The 15,098-nt window shown below is 38.3% G+C and overlaps 1 non-coding gene across 1 annotated transcript; it reads right to left on the reverse strand.

The window, feature by feature from the left end:
* Positions 1-14,384: 14,384 nt before the first annotated feature.
* LOC141609714 (small nucleolar RNA R71) lies at positions 14,385-14,491 on the reverse strand. Its single transcript, XR_012527632.1, has one exon. It is a non-coding gene; the product is annotated as a small nucleolar RNA R71 (small nucleolar RNA).
* Positions 14,492-15,098: the final 607 nt, after the last annotated feature.

Here is a 15,098-nt window from a genome sequence, read left to right on the forward strand (position 1 = left end):
TGCGCATTCCAAGGCCCAAAAGACAAATCCACGAGATTATAGAAGCTAACTATCAGCTACTTCAGTCAATCGACCGGTACCCTTAGTCGATCGACCAACCCACGGGATCCAGAAGCTACTGTACACTGTATCCCAGTCGATCGACCGGTCCCAGCAGTCGATCGACCAAGCCGCTACTCAGACGTGAAGATATAAAACGAGTTTTCCAAAGCCCAAAGCGATATTAGGTTTAGGAATTATGTTACGTATACTTTCTATATAACGTAACCTAGAACATCAGAATAGACATCGAATTATTATCTAAGTTTTACATTCAGTTTTCAATTCTGTTTAGTTTGAGTTTATTAATTAGGGTTCGAGGATTACTTCGGTATTGAATACAATTCACTGTTGCATTCGGCTTTGTTCTTTTCCTTCGCAATTCACACGGTATTCTCTGGTGTTATTCAGTATTTTGCATTCATTCGTAGTTGTAGACTTGCTACATCAGTTTCCCCAAAGCCGAATTGCCGTCCTATGTTAATTGTTTATTTTACCGCATTAATCATGAATTCTGTAGTTTATTTAGCCAATTTTATTGTTGCCTTTAATTTCAGTATGAGTAGCTAAATTGCTTGTGCTAGGATGTAGGGGAACTGTAGGATTAGGCGGCGTAGAATTAACACGGCCTGAATCGCGTGTCAGTCGATCGACCGCCATACCTGGTCGATCGACTGACCACGTGAGGTTTTACCTTCGTTTTAATTGTTTTAATTCTTTATTCGACGAATCGAGTGCACACGACTAGTTGAATGTTTAGGATATGACTGACCCATTAGATCGAGAGATAGGGACAGTTGATTGACCACCAATTAAAATGACTAAACTATGCTGAGATCGAAAGATAGGTAAAGTTTAGATTGTTAGTCACTTTTTAGGACGAGAGTCAGTATTAGTGATATTTGGGACTTATAGCGAGGTCGAAAGATGCTATCTGTTGAGAGTGGGCCGAGAGGACCTCTTGTTTTCCCGCCTCATGTATTAGATTTAGACCGACTTAGTTTGCTGCCGCCGAAACTATAGTGAACCGACCATCCTAGTACCCTTCTTTATATTTGATTTAATATATTCCTTAGTTTATTGTCTTTTACTGCCTTTAGCTCTAAACCAAATCAAATCAACCCCCACATTCGTTACCTTAGACTAAATTAGACAATTATTAATTACATTCGCCTCCCTGTGGTTCGACCATGTTACCACTAGCTTCTATTAGTTTTAATAGGTTTTATAAATCTTATTTTTGGTACTCACAACGACGGGTATCAGTTACACCCTAGACGCTCTAGGATGTCGACATATTCGACCATTTTGAGTACATGGGGACCAACCTTTTGGCCCCTCTCAAGCTTAGCTTCAAAGAAGCGTGCCGCCGCATCGTATTGATGGACTTTAGGTGATTGTGAAAACATAGTAATCATTCGAGTGAATATCTCGTACGCATTTAAAGAAATGCATGATAGCTTGAGCTTTGGGGACATCGACCATATAAACACATTCTTGATATCATTCGACATCCTCACATGGTCATCATAGGCGGTCCAAACCTCCGATGAAGCCTTTGGACCGGGCTCGATGGGAGGAGCTTCGGTCAAGTAAGTGAGCACATTGTCGGACAACGCGGCACTTTTGATGTTCTTTTCCCATTCAAGAAAGTTACTACCGTCATCTTTTAAGATACATTTGTCCATTACGGACCTTAGCCATGAATCTTTGCCTAGTGAAGTAGTCGATGGAGTTGATGAAGTTGCCATTGCGAATTAAAATGCTACAACAAAAAGGAAATATTAACATTCATTGTTTTAAAAATTACTTGTGAAAACATGTTTAACAAGTTTTAGCATTTATATAATGATCTCCCACTAAATTATTTAAATGATTCCAAGACCCAAATATTAAACAAAAATGAGCATCGCTTGGGCGAAACATCCCATAATTGTGTAAATTCGGTAAGTCACGTTGACTAATTCTACCTCTAGAACACTTGGTCGACGAATTTCCTTAAATCCATCTACTAGCCCCGGAACATAAGACTCTCTTATATCCCATTGAGACCAACCAAATTTAGCATGTGATAACCGTTTACCACCCTACTTACCCAAGGTAAAAAGAGAACACCCCGCTTGGGCGAGCGTGACTCTAATGAACAACAGATTCATAGGTGTTACTAATTGGTAAGGCTAATCTCAATTTTAGTTATGTGAGAGATCTTGTCAATTTAGTCATAAATTCCCTATAAGTGAACTAAGTCAGTGAATGTAAATGACGTAAATTGACAACCGCGAAAATAAAATGCGTGTGAATGGCGATTTTGGCATGCGCGAAAATAAAAACAAGCAAACAATTAAGCATATGAATAAATCCTAGTATGGCCACCTAGTTAATAAAAACTAGTCTATTACATATCGGAAACCAACTCCTTGGTCCCTTGCCTCTTCATTCCAAAAGTGGTTCCTTCTTGTGGGATTCGGAACACCTTCCAAAAATAGACTCTAGCTCGATGTACTCCGTCTTTTGGAAACGCCGGTAAGAATAACTATTACAATTGAATTATATAAATATTCCTATTATACATTAATTAATAAAATAAATAAAACTATTAATTAATTACAAACCGACGATACGTGATCGTATTTAATTACAAACAAATCGCTATTCCCATTCATTTCGGGTAATAGCGATTAAAATTAAACTAGGCCATACTAGGTACAATAAGATAACTACTTTAAATAAATGATAATCATTCATTCAAGTTAAATAAATATGCTTAAAATGCTGTAAAATGACGCCAAAATCGCCCTATCTATCAATCGTTGGTATCCATCTCGAGTTTTGTGGATTTAATCGATTTTTAACATAAAAAATCAATAATCAACTCTTAAATCTTATTTAATTCCAAACTAATTGTCCAAACTGTTTTGAACCTCAAAATTAGTCCTCACTAATTTTATGATGAATAATTAGTTTGATTTGGTGATATTTTGCTAATTTAATCGGTAAAATCATAATTTTCAAGTCAAAATCCAAAATAATTGAAAACTTACCCAAACAATTGAAACAAAAATTTTGAGTATTCTGGAACACTCCCAAGAATACTAAAATGTCAGAAAAAATTGCCCCAAAAATCCGGATAAAATTTATGAAGAAAAAGATCGATATTTATCGGTTTTTAACCACTAAAACCAATAAACATCAAAACAAGGTGAAAACACATTTTAAATTTCACTTTTAAAATTTAAATAATATTATCAAATGTACATAAATTTATCAAGGGCATAATAAATTGTTTCGAAATTATGATTAATTTATTTCACTTTTATCGACTTTTAACTCATAAAATCAATGAACATGCAAAAAATTCAAACCAACCTTCAACCTTTTGCATATAATCAGTAAAAAACATGCATGAAATACCATAAAAATTCCATGGACCGAATCAACTTTTAACTATTTTTGGTCAATTTTTAACTAAAATACGGCATTTTGACTCGGTTTTCTAACAAAAAATAATTAAAAATAACAAAATAACTTCATAAATCACCAAACTTTACCACAAAACTTTTGAGATCAGTAGGTATGCATTCCCCAAAAATTTCGTGCTAAAACCTCTTCTAACACAATTTTTGAGTTTAATAAATTATCTCATAATTCATTAATATGCTTAAAATCAACATGCAAATTACAAGCCTAAGCTCTAATACCACTTAAAAGATCATATATCCATATTAGACTCTCTAATAAAAATTAAATTATCTCATAATTTATCATTTTGGTGATCTATGTAACATGCATGCAAATATAAAAGCATAAAAATGAAAGTTAAGGAAAAACAATTTCCTTACATAGATTTTTATGGTAATATGGGCACAATCAAGATCTCCTACCTTGATTGTTCCTTAGCTTAAAACAAAAGGATGATCCTCCTAGAAAAACCTTCAAAAAGAAAGCCTCCTTCAAGCAGCACCCAAGAACTACACCCACAAATTATCTTACAAATACTAACTAGATATTTGTAAAATAAACCCTTGATAATATGTAGATAATACTAACAATCTTAGTTATTATTTTTAGTTTACTAATAACTTAGTAAAAATGATGTATAATAATTTTTAGAGAGATAGACCAAATTTTGTACACATGCAAAAGTGAAGTGAGCAAGCATGCAAAAAATGAACAAAAATTGGTCTATAAGGAGGGGGGAAAACCGGTGGAGTGGGTGGAGTGTAGGAATGAACTTGTTGCAATTTTTGTCCAATCTTTTATGACAAAAGATAACTTATGGAAGAATATAAAGTAAGGTGAAATGATTATGTTCCCAATCATCCACAACACTCTATTTTACACAGTCCAATTGCCCATTTACGGTGTTAGAAATCTATATCTCATTACTCAACATATTCATATATGTTTCAAAATTAATTTAGTCATAAAATTAATTACAAATCTTATGCATGCAAACTAAAAATAGATAAGTGAAGAAATCGTTATCTCACCATATGATTTTCGGATATATGGGCACAAGTGAGTTCTCCTATTCACTTGTTCTTGAGCTCTCCAAATGGAAGAACAAGGATTCAAGTATAGAATCCCTCCCAAAAGCATATACCCAAGGAAAACTCATAATAACCAATATTATTTAGATCTAGTAACAATATTAGTTTTACTTAAAATATGACACAAAATAATTTTTGTTCTCTCATGTATTTCGGTTTTAGAGAGAATAGATGATGGAGTTTTATTTCTCTAGGATTTTCACAAAAGATAGAGATAAACACCTTTCTTACACTAGAAAATGTTTTTGTTAAAATGAATGAATAATAATAGAGAAAACCATATGGGTTCCTCACATGGAAAACCGGTTGGGGCGGCTTTATGGGGAGCCTATGCATGCAATAGTTGCTCTTCTCAAAAGCTATAGGGTTGCATGGCTAGTAGTTAGCTTTCATGATTGTGTTTTCCACTAAAAATAACACAATAATAAGCCTAATACTCCCTCCTTATTTCGGCATATATGATGTAAAATGGAAACTTCATTTTACACATTAAATTGTCAATTTGTCACATGTAACATGTTTAATGACATTAGGTATATCAAATGTATTTTTAACAATTAAAAATCAACATATTAATAAAATATGTCACTTATATAATTAACCTAGTAATTCATAATTACTTGTACCGTAAAGTGTTTCCGAATTATAAACTACAACATTCTGTATTTATAATAATTTATTCATTCCGTTTCAATTGTTTCTGTAAACAATAATTTCATCTAAGTAATAAAACAATTCAATTACTTAGACCGTGTCTCATTTAATCATATTACAATAAGATACGTTAATTATACTCACAAAAAAATCCGTCAATTTTAAGCAATTTAATTAACTCGTATCGGTATACGATTAATTAAATAATCAATTAAGAGTATTTCCCTATAGGTATGACCTAAGGGGATCAACTGATCACCACCGTCGCACAACAGTAATGTCAAACTCTAGTCAGCCAATCATTACCGATATGTGTGGACCAGTTGACTGTAAAAATATTACATCCCACATGTATTCTGATACGTGCATATTCTATACATTTTATCTGCGGTTTTGGCACGTATTTCTATGCATAATGGTTAGCTTAAGGCTACTATTTCTCCCGAAACGGTTTACTTTGCATTTTCTATGATTTGTTGTAGGAATGAGTAGAAGTAAGCTAAATCAAGCCTAATTCGTCCTCCGGAGGCCACTTCAAGGAAGCCCAGAAGAAGGAGAGTTGTACTCACTCACCTCGGGATGCGTGCATTGGAGTGAGGAGCTGTTTTTGAAGATAAGAAGTGTTTCTGCACAGCACCATCAGTCGATCGACTAGGCTGTGAGGTCGATCGACCACTGAAGCTCATCAGACGTTACTGTTCCGCATAAACCAGTCGATCGACCATGCTGAACGGTCGATCGACCTGTTTTCGAGCTGATATCTATTTCTCCGTGTTAGACTTTTAAAAGCCCAACTTGTAATTAACTTTCAGTATCTTTTTATCAGTAGAACGCAGCAACTTTAGGTTATGCTTTTCATTCTGAAAAACTCAGTTTTAGATCTAGCTGGGAGACGGAAACCTTCAATTTGAATGCTTTGTTCTTGAATTCAATTAGTAAGTTTTTTATGCAATTCTTTCTTTTCCTTATTTCCTTGTTATTTTGATTCTTGTTTTCGTCAATTTAATTTCAGCAATTGAGTTCTTCCCTTTTGTCTTAGTTTGATTCAATTATGTCAAATTTGTTCTTTGCTATTAATTTTGAAGTTAGTATAGTTATAATTATGCGTAGGTAATTTCTTTGATTGGGAACAAGGTGAGCCATGGTATTAAATTAGGATTGTTGTGTAGTATGAGTCCTTCCGTATTGGTCTTGTATCTTTTGATAAATTTCTTTACTAGGTTGAAAGATTGGTAATTTGAATTATCGTTAGATTTGGAATTTCTCTTGAGCGAAAGCTTTGATAAATTTTAGGGAATTAATAGACCGTGAGGTTATTTGAGCTTTGATCGAAAGGCTAGCTTATTTTCCCTGAGACCGTATTATAAGACCTCTGCTACCTTACTGACCTGATATTTGCCATGGTGAACCGAAGTTTCCAGTCTTTTCTTTATCCTGTTGAGAACATTCATTTTAGCAATTAGCCAATTAATCAACCAAACTCAAAACCCCCCAATTAATTATTACTTTTATAGACTGAAAGATAGCAAACAAAATCAACCTTGTCTCTCTGTGGTTCGACCCTTACTATCACTAGCTATAGTTTTAGTTTGGAATTATAAATTTAATTTTGGTACTAAACGACGGTATCAAATTTTGGCGCCTTTGCCGGGGAGGCAATAGTTCTAATTTTAGTTGTTTTTATTTTTAGTCTTTCTTAGTTTAAGGGACTTCTGTTCCTTAAACTTTTCTTATATTCTTTTTGTAGTTTCCTCTTATGCGCAGGTCACAGGGTGGTGAACTAGTACCATTTGACCCTGAGTTAGAGAAATCTTTGCGCGAGTTGAGACGAACACAAAGGGTATTACCGACAGAGGAAGAGCTGAGTAATCTGTCAAGCTATTACGAGAACGACTGCTCAAGAAGACCCACATCTTCACCCGTTTCCACTTCTTCACCGAGACAGTTACTTCTCCGAAATTCCGGTCATGGCCGAGGAAGCGAGTATAGCTAGTCATTCGAACCGACAAATTAAAAATTTATATAAGGGGTTCGAATTACCTGGAGATGCCAGGAAGTTCGAACCAAAGCCTTCGTACATCAACATGGTTGAGAGAAACCGATTCGGGAGCTGCAAATGAAGATGCACTAAGCATATGAAGACCTTTATTGACTACTGCTGCTCCATACCCCCACCCACCGGTGTGACCCAGGACCAGATCAAGGAGACCATGTTCATCTTCTCGCTTCGTGATGCTGCAAGGGAATGGTATAGAGATCTGGACCGAGCCGTTCATGGGATTACTGATTGGAATTCCTTGGCATTAGCATTCTATAAGAAGTACTTTTCTGCTTCAAAGACGATTGCTATTAGAGCCCAAATCACAAGTTTCAAACAAGGGCCAGATGAGAACTTCCACGAGGCATGGGTCCGATTTAAGAAGCTGGTGCGAACCATACCGCACCATGGGTTCGAAAAGTGGAGCTTGTGCAATCATTTCTACAATGGGTTGTACGACGATCGAGGGGCCATTTTGGATGTCGAGCCCAATGGCCGATTTGCTGAGAATTTGGGAGCAACCAAGGGGTGGAAGATCATTGACGATCTAGCCACCCACAAGGTCGAGTATGGTAATTCCAGAGGGAACCAGAGGAGAGCTGTTGAATCTTCCTCTGTTGCTGCGCTTGAGGCTCTCACTGCGAGATTTGATAAGTATGAACTAGGAGGAGCTTCTAAAGGTGGGATGTACCAAGTAAATGCAGTGTAAGACGGTCCTTTCGTCTGTGAAAGGTGTGGAGCTGAGGGGCACGTCTCGAAGAACTGCCCTAGTCCCTTTGAGTCTTGTGCTGCCTTTCGGCACTATAGGCAGACCAACACCTACTATGAGCCGAATACCCATCCAAACTTGAGTTGGAGTAGTCAAAATGTCCTGAACCCAACTCAAGCTCCGCCGCAGCAGCAACCTTATATACCTCCTCATCAAAAGCAACAACAATATCAGAAACCTCCCTATGTGCCGCAAAAAGAACAATCGCACTCTGAATTTTTCGAGCTTAAGAACTTGTTGCTAAAGGAGTCCCAAGCACGAGAAGCCGGGATGAAGCTACTAGAGAGCCAAATTGCTCAATTGTCTAGCAAAAGTAACACTCGAGCTCCCGGGCACCTACCGACTCAAACTGACCAAAAGGAGACCTTAAATACCATCACTTTGAGGAGTGGGTCCACCCTTGATGGTCCTGCCATGGTCGAGGACGCTGTTGAAAAAGATGAGCCGGAAACAAGTCAAAAGAAAGATTCAACGAATAAATCAAAGAAACAGGCGTCTACCAGGTATATCAGTCGATCGACTGATGTACCCGGTCGATCGACTGATACACGGGTTATAGGAGCTTCTGGAATTGTACACAACGTTCGATCGACTGAGGAGAGTGGTCGATCGACCAAGGTTACTGCTGATAGCGAGGAATTTCGTCCATCAATTTCCGACAATCTGAGAGACCATTTGTTCCGAGGTTCGACAATCCCGAAGACGTTAGGACCAGACCCGAGTGCTGATGGGTCCGTCCCGGTTCCGAAGTTTCACCCAATGACGGTCAATGGCTCACATTTGAGACGGTCTGAGGAAGGTTCAAGCTTCAATAAGGAGAAAGCAGTGGACTTCCAGCCTAAGTCCACGGATGCCGGCATGCGCAACCTAGAGGAGAGGGCTAAGGTACTTCTTACAGCCCCATATCCGGAGAGACTAGTGCCAACAAAGGAACAGGTATCTTTCAGTAAGTTTGAGAAAGTTATTCGTAGCTTGAATGTTCAGGTACCCTTCCTTGAGTTAGTTAACCAAGTGCCAGCATACACTAAATTTATGAAACAGTTATTGTCAAAGAAAAAATCTCTGGAACATGTTCACACTGTTGCATTAACTAAAGAGTCTTGCTCCTACTTGTCTCACACTGCGCCCCATAAGCTAGAGGACCCGGGTAGCTTTTCTGTTCCTTGCAAAATAGGTACCTTCTCTATTGAGAAGGCATTATGTGACTTAGGAGCTAGTATAAGCGTCATGCCTTTGAGTCTAGCTAGGAAGCTTAAATTGACTAGGTTCGCAGTGACAGACATGACAGTTCAGATGGCTGACCGATCTGCGGTCCAACCCATAGGAGTCCTAGAGGACATCCCTGTCCAAATAGGGAAGTTTTTCTTTCCTGTAGACTTTGTTGTCCTTGACATGCCTGAGGATGCTCATATTCCCATTATTTTGGGTAGGCCATTTCTGCACACTGCTGGTGCAGTCATAGATGTCGGTCTAGGTACCTTGACTTTCAAAGTAGGCAAGCATTCTATTGTCTTTGCCCAACCGGCCAAGAAAAAGGACCCCATGTGGCCGGTGACTTGTAACACGGTTTCTGAAAAGAAATCGTACTTTGTGCTTCCTGAATTGCCTGTCTCTATTACTACTTCTGTGTTAACCCCTCCGCCCTAGATTGGGAGCAAAAAGGAGGAAGAATCTGTTGTTTTAGATAATGCAGGAGCTGGTTTGGGGAAGGAAGTGCTGCAAGTTGTGCCAGCTGTAAAGAAGCCGATCATTCAAAGAGGAGGTCTTGGTTGCCTGAGCTATGGAATTGATGAGATAGTTGATGACGAGCCAGTTAAAGCCAGAAAGTCTGATCTGGATTCTGACAAGCCCGAAGAGATCCTTGACTGGGGAGATGATGAGAATGTTGATCCGTTGAGCCATACGGACGCGGAAGCTAAGAAGGGTGCAGCTGCTCAGATAAGCACCATTGAGGCTACCTCTAGTAGCCGTTTAATTAAAGTGGGCCATACCGTGGTCTTTCTTGATCAACTATTAGTTGATCGAGCTCGTTATAAACTTCATTTTAATTGCTTTTGTTAAGACATTTTTATTGCTTTTGTGTGCGCGAAAACTTCGCATTTTATTTAGCTTGCTTAGGATTTTTAAGTACTTTAGACTTTATGCTGGGTTTTGCGCAATTTTGGGCGCGTATTATTGTGCGTTTGCAGGTTTTTTAGACCTCATTTGCTCAAATTATTGAGCAAATACGAAGAAGTAAGGAGTACAGCAGTACTTTCAGTCGATCGACTGACTTCATTGGTCGATCGACTGAGTTGCGCTTTCCAGGAGTTTCTGTTCCTGTTCATCTGGTCGATCGACTGCCCCTTTTGGTCGATCGACCGAAGACACTGCTGTACCTATTCACGACCTCTCCTCTGCTGTGTTTGGTCGATGTACGGACTTAAGGGAGTTTTCTACTCCACTTTATTTCCGTCCATTTCCTTATTTCTTCTATTTTCTCAATTGTGCACATATTTACCGCTTCAAAATTGTTTTTCTCAGTCTTATGCGTGGTATCTTCTGTCTTTCAGGTACTTATTAGTAGCACTGCTGGCTACTGAAACCTCCTAGCTCACGCTGGTTTGGGGAGATTTCCTTTGCTGCGCTTAAAGTCTTGTGAGTCTCCTTGTCTTCACTTTATGTCTTGTTTACTTATTTTCTCGCAAATTCCCGTTTCTCTTTTATTTCATTACATGATTTTGCACAATGGGGACATTGTGTGATTTGGTTTGGGGAAGGGTTTTGCGTCGCATTTGCATAAGTTTTATTGCATTTCCGTTTCACGTTTATATTTTTGTCTTGCATTGTTTATTTCATTTCATCCATATATACAAAATTCAAAAAAAAAATTTGAAACATTTGAAAAAATTCAATAAAATGCACGTTTATTTTAGCATATAGGTCGAGTCGGAACGATAGTATTTCAAGGATGATATTGCATTTTGCACTTGTTCTGCCTGAGCCTTGCTAATTAACATGTTATTAGTAGAATCACATATGCATAATCTACGAGTTTTCGTTAATTTCCTTGCTGAACTTGAGACTTGACTTAGAAAATTGGCAAACTACATCATATATTCTTAGAATTAGAGCCTATAACTGGTGACATTCATGACCGGTTTATCTAGGAATATGAGTAGTACTCCTTATGAGACATGTTTCCTTAATTTGCATAAATATGAACTTGATCTACTTAATACCTGTATGCGTTCAGTTTGTGGTTTGTTGACACATGTGGTAGAGGTTTCCCTTTATTCATTTTGCCTATAAGCTCCACACTGCCAAAAATATCCCTTTTTGTCCCATTTACTACATCCTACATTTAGCCTGTCCTTTGTCAAGCTAGTAGTCTGTGTTCTTGGGGTTGTTACTCAATTTTGGTGGCATATGCTCTGTTGAGACGTGGTTGGGAAATGAGATGAAAAGAAAGAAAGAAAGAAATAGAAAAAGAAAAATAAAAGAAGAAAAAATTGATTCGAAAAAGAAAAAAGAGAGTTCTGTACTGTAGAAGCAGTCGATCGACTGCCATTTATAGTCGATCGACTGGAGTTCGAAAGAAAGAAAAAGGAAAAATAAATTCGCATGATTTAGTCTTTATTATTTGGCGATTTTTGCTCCCATGATTCATTCATATCCTATGGGGAGTTTATTGATTTAGTATTTTGGAGATTGTGAGTTTTGTGCTTGCTATAGCACCGTTTCGTTTGATTATGAGCAAGAAGTTGGATGTTGCCATTTGGTTCCGTTTTGGTACTAGCTTGATCACCTGTACCTCCACTTTACCATAAAATGCTTTGCCTCTTCTTACCCATACCTCACATATCCCATATATACCTCGGCATGTGTCATTGGTCATCTGTTTGGTTGGAATGCATCTGTACGGTCATAGAGATCATTTTCATATTTTATTGCTGGCATGTTTTCATAGGTCGTAGTTAGGTGAGAGTCACTACAAAATTAATTCTTTCTATCTTACATATATTCACCTGTACTTATTGAGTGATTTGAGCGACCCGTGAGAGTCCAATTTGATAAGTCCCTACAAGTTGACAGGTTCAGTGGTTTTTGACGACTTCATAACTCGTTTCCATGATTCATTTGCTAATTGATTGTTGGTTATGCATTAAATTGGTTTAGGCTTTGCATGTTGCATTTCGCTCTGAGATTGAACTCGTTCCATTAGGTCATTAGATCGAGTCTAGTCCTTGCTTGAGGACAAGCAAGGGTTTGGTTTGGGGAAGTTTGATGCGTGTCTTTTATATGATGTTTTACATCCCATTTTACACGCATTTCAGAGCTCATTCATGTAGTTTATGCTGCATTTCTCCCTATTTCCGTCTACTTCCGTATTTTGTACATTATTGCAGAAATGTGAAGAATCCAGCGGAAATCGAGCTAAATCTGTCCCCGAGTATCCTGCATTGCATGTGACGAGAAGTATTTGCTTAAGGAACGAGCTTGGTGCGCATTTCAAGACCCAAAAGACAAGTCCACGAGTTTATAGAAGTCAAGTAGCAGCTCTAGCAGTCGATCGACCACCTCCCTTAGTCGATCGACCAACCCTCGGGTTACAGAAGCTACTGTTCACTGCCAAGCAGTCGATCGACCCCTCACATCAGTCGATCGACCACGATGCTAGTCCAGACGAGAATTAAAAGACCGAGGAACTTGAAGCCCACTAAGTTTAGGTTTTGGAATAATTGTTACGTAAACTTTCTATATAACGTAACTGAGAATACCTAGTTTATCATCCAGTTTTTATTTCAGAAATTCATCAGTTTTACATTAGCTTTAATAGTTAGGGGTTGGGATATCATTTTGCATCAGATTTTATTCGTACTTCTAATCAATCCGTTACTGTTCTCCTGCGATTTTCGGTATTCCTCTGCTCTAATTTTGGTTCTTCTTTATTTCTTCGTTAGTGTAGAATTGCTAAGTAGATTCCCGCAACCGTTATCATTGTTTATGTTAATTGTTTTCTTTATCGTTTCAAGCATGAATCCATTAGTTAATTTCATTATTAAAGTTATTGTTTTTACCCTTCATGAGTAGCTAAATAGTTTGTGCTAGGATGTAGGCGAGTTTTAGCATAGGCGGCAAAGTATTGAACACGGACTGATTCGCATGTCAGTCGATCGACTGACCTTCTCGGTCGATCGACTGACCTCGTGAGGTTACCCTTCGTTTTAATTGAATTTAATGTTGTATTTAACTAATCGAATGCATGCGACCAGTTAGATGCTTATTTTATGACTGACCCATTAGATCGAGAGATAGGGAAAGTTATTTGACCACCAATTAAAATGACTAAGCTGTGCTAAGATCGAAAGATAGGTATAGTTTAGACCGTTAGTCACTTTTCAGGACGAGAGTCAGTATTAGTGATATTAGGGACCTATAGCGAGATCGAAAGATGCTATTTGGTAAGAGTGGACCGAAAGGACCTCTTGTTTCCCGCCTCACTTGTGTTCGATTTAGACCTGTTTAGTATGCTGCCGCCGAAGCTTTAATAAACCGACCATCCTAGTACCCCTTTCTTTATCTGTTTAAACCGTCTTAGTAGTTTATTGTCTTTATTTATTCTTAGCTATAGACTATCTCAACTCAACTCCCACAATTGTTACCTTAGACTGAATATAAATCAACTATAATTTACATCTGCCTCCTTGTGGTTCGACCCTGTTACCACTAGCCTAGGTTAGTCTTAATAGGAAATTATAAATCTTATTTTTGGTACTCACAACAACGGGTATCAAATTTTGGCGTCGTTGCCGGGGAGACGGTGTAATTCTGTTTGCTTTATTTTAGTTTATTTTTCTTGTCTCAAGGAACTTTTATTCCTTGAGACCGTTGCTTACCTTTGCTTCTAGTTTTGCTTTTGCACAGTTAGAAGACAGGTTTTTGAGAGGAAGACTTGAGTACTCTCATTTTGGTAATTATGGCTACAATATATGATAATCTACAGCCAAAGGAACACCATCTTCCGACGGGATACCAATTACCTACCCCTACTACGGGTAGCTTTGTATTTCGTTCTTCTTACATCGATTTAGTGGAGCGAAATCAGTTTGCTGGTCTACCAGATGAGGACCCCTTGAAGCATATGGAGATTTTCATGGACTACTGCTGTTCCACACCTATACCAGCTGGGGTGACTCAGGATGAAGTAAAGGGGTTGATGTTCTTATACTCCTTGAAGGATTCAGCGCGAGATTGGTACCGCTACCTTGATAGGGTAGCAACTGGAGTCACAGACTGGACATCTCTAGCATTAGCCTTCTACAAGAAGTACTTCCCACTTTCAAAGACTGACGCCTTGAGAAGTAAAATCACAAGTTTCCAGCAAGGAGCCGATGAGGATTTTTGTGAAGCATGGGGACGTTTCAAAAGTTTGGTCCGAGCTGTTCCTCACCATGGTTTTCAGCAATGGTATCTTTGCAACCTATTTTATAACGCTCTATATGATGATTACAAGGTCATCTTTGATGCAGCTGCTAATAGCAGGTTTCAAAACAATACCGGTCAAAGTAAAGGTTGGAACACTATTGAGGAGATGGCAGTCCATAGAGCTGAGTTTGGAAGTTCACGTGGAAAGTCACGAAAGCAAAGTGAAGAAATGACTGCTGTTGTGACACTTATAACTTCCATTTCTACCCGTCTCGAGAAGCTCGAGATTTCTGAAGCTTTCAAGGAGAAAGTCGAAATTCCTGTTCAAAATTCAGATGAGATCGAGAAGTTGAGAGAGATGGTCCAACTCCTTTTGGTTCAAGTGGCGAATATGGAAGCAGCCGGGATTGAGTCCTCAAGGAATTTTGTGAAACAATTGGAGAATATGGAGGCTAAGCAAGCTGCTAATTCTTCAAGCAAATGTGAAGGGCCGGTTGAGACGATCAATGCCATCAATCTCAGAAGTGGCCTTTCTTATGAAAGTCCCGACGAGCCAAAGGAAGACTCGGGAAATGATGAAGAAGCTCGTTTAAATTCTGGTGCAAAAACGAGCTTGAATGCCAGTACTTATGGTCGATCG

Source organism: Silene latifolia, chromosome 10, assembly GCF_048544455.1.
Source record: "Silene latifolia isolate original U9 population chromosome 10, ASM4854445v1, whole genome shotgun sequence".
Taxonomy (NCBI): Eukaryota; Viridiplantae; Streptophyta; class Magnoliopsida; order Caryophyllales; family Caryophyllaceae; genus Silene; species Silene latifolia.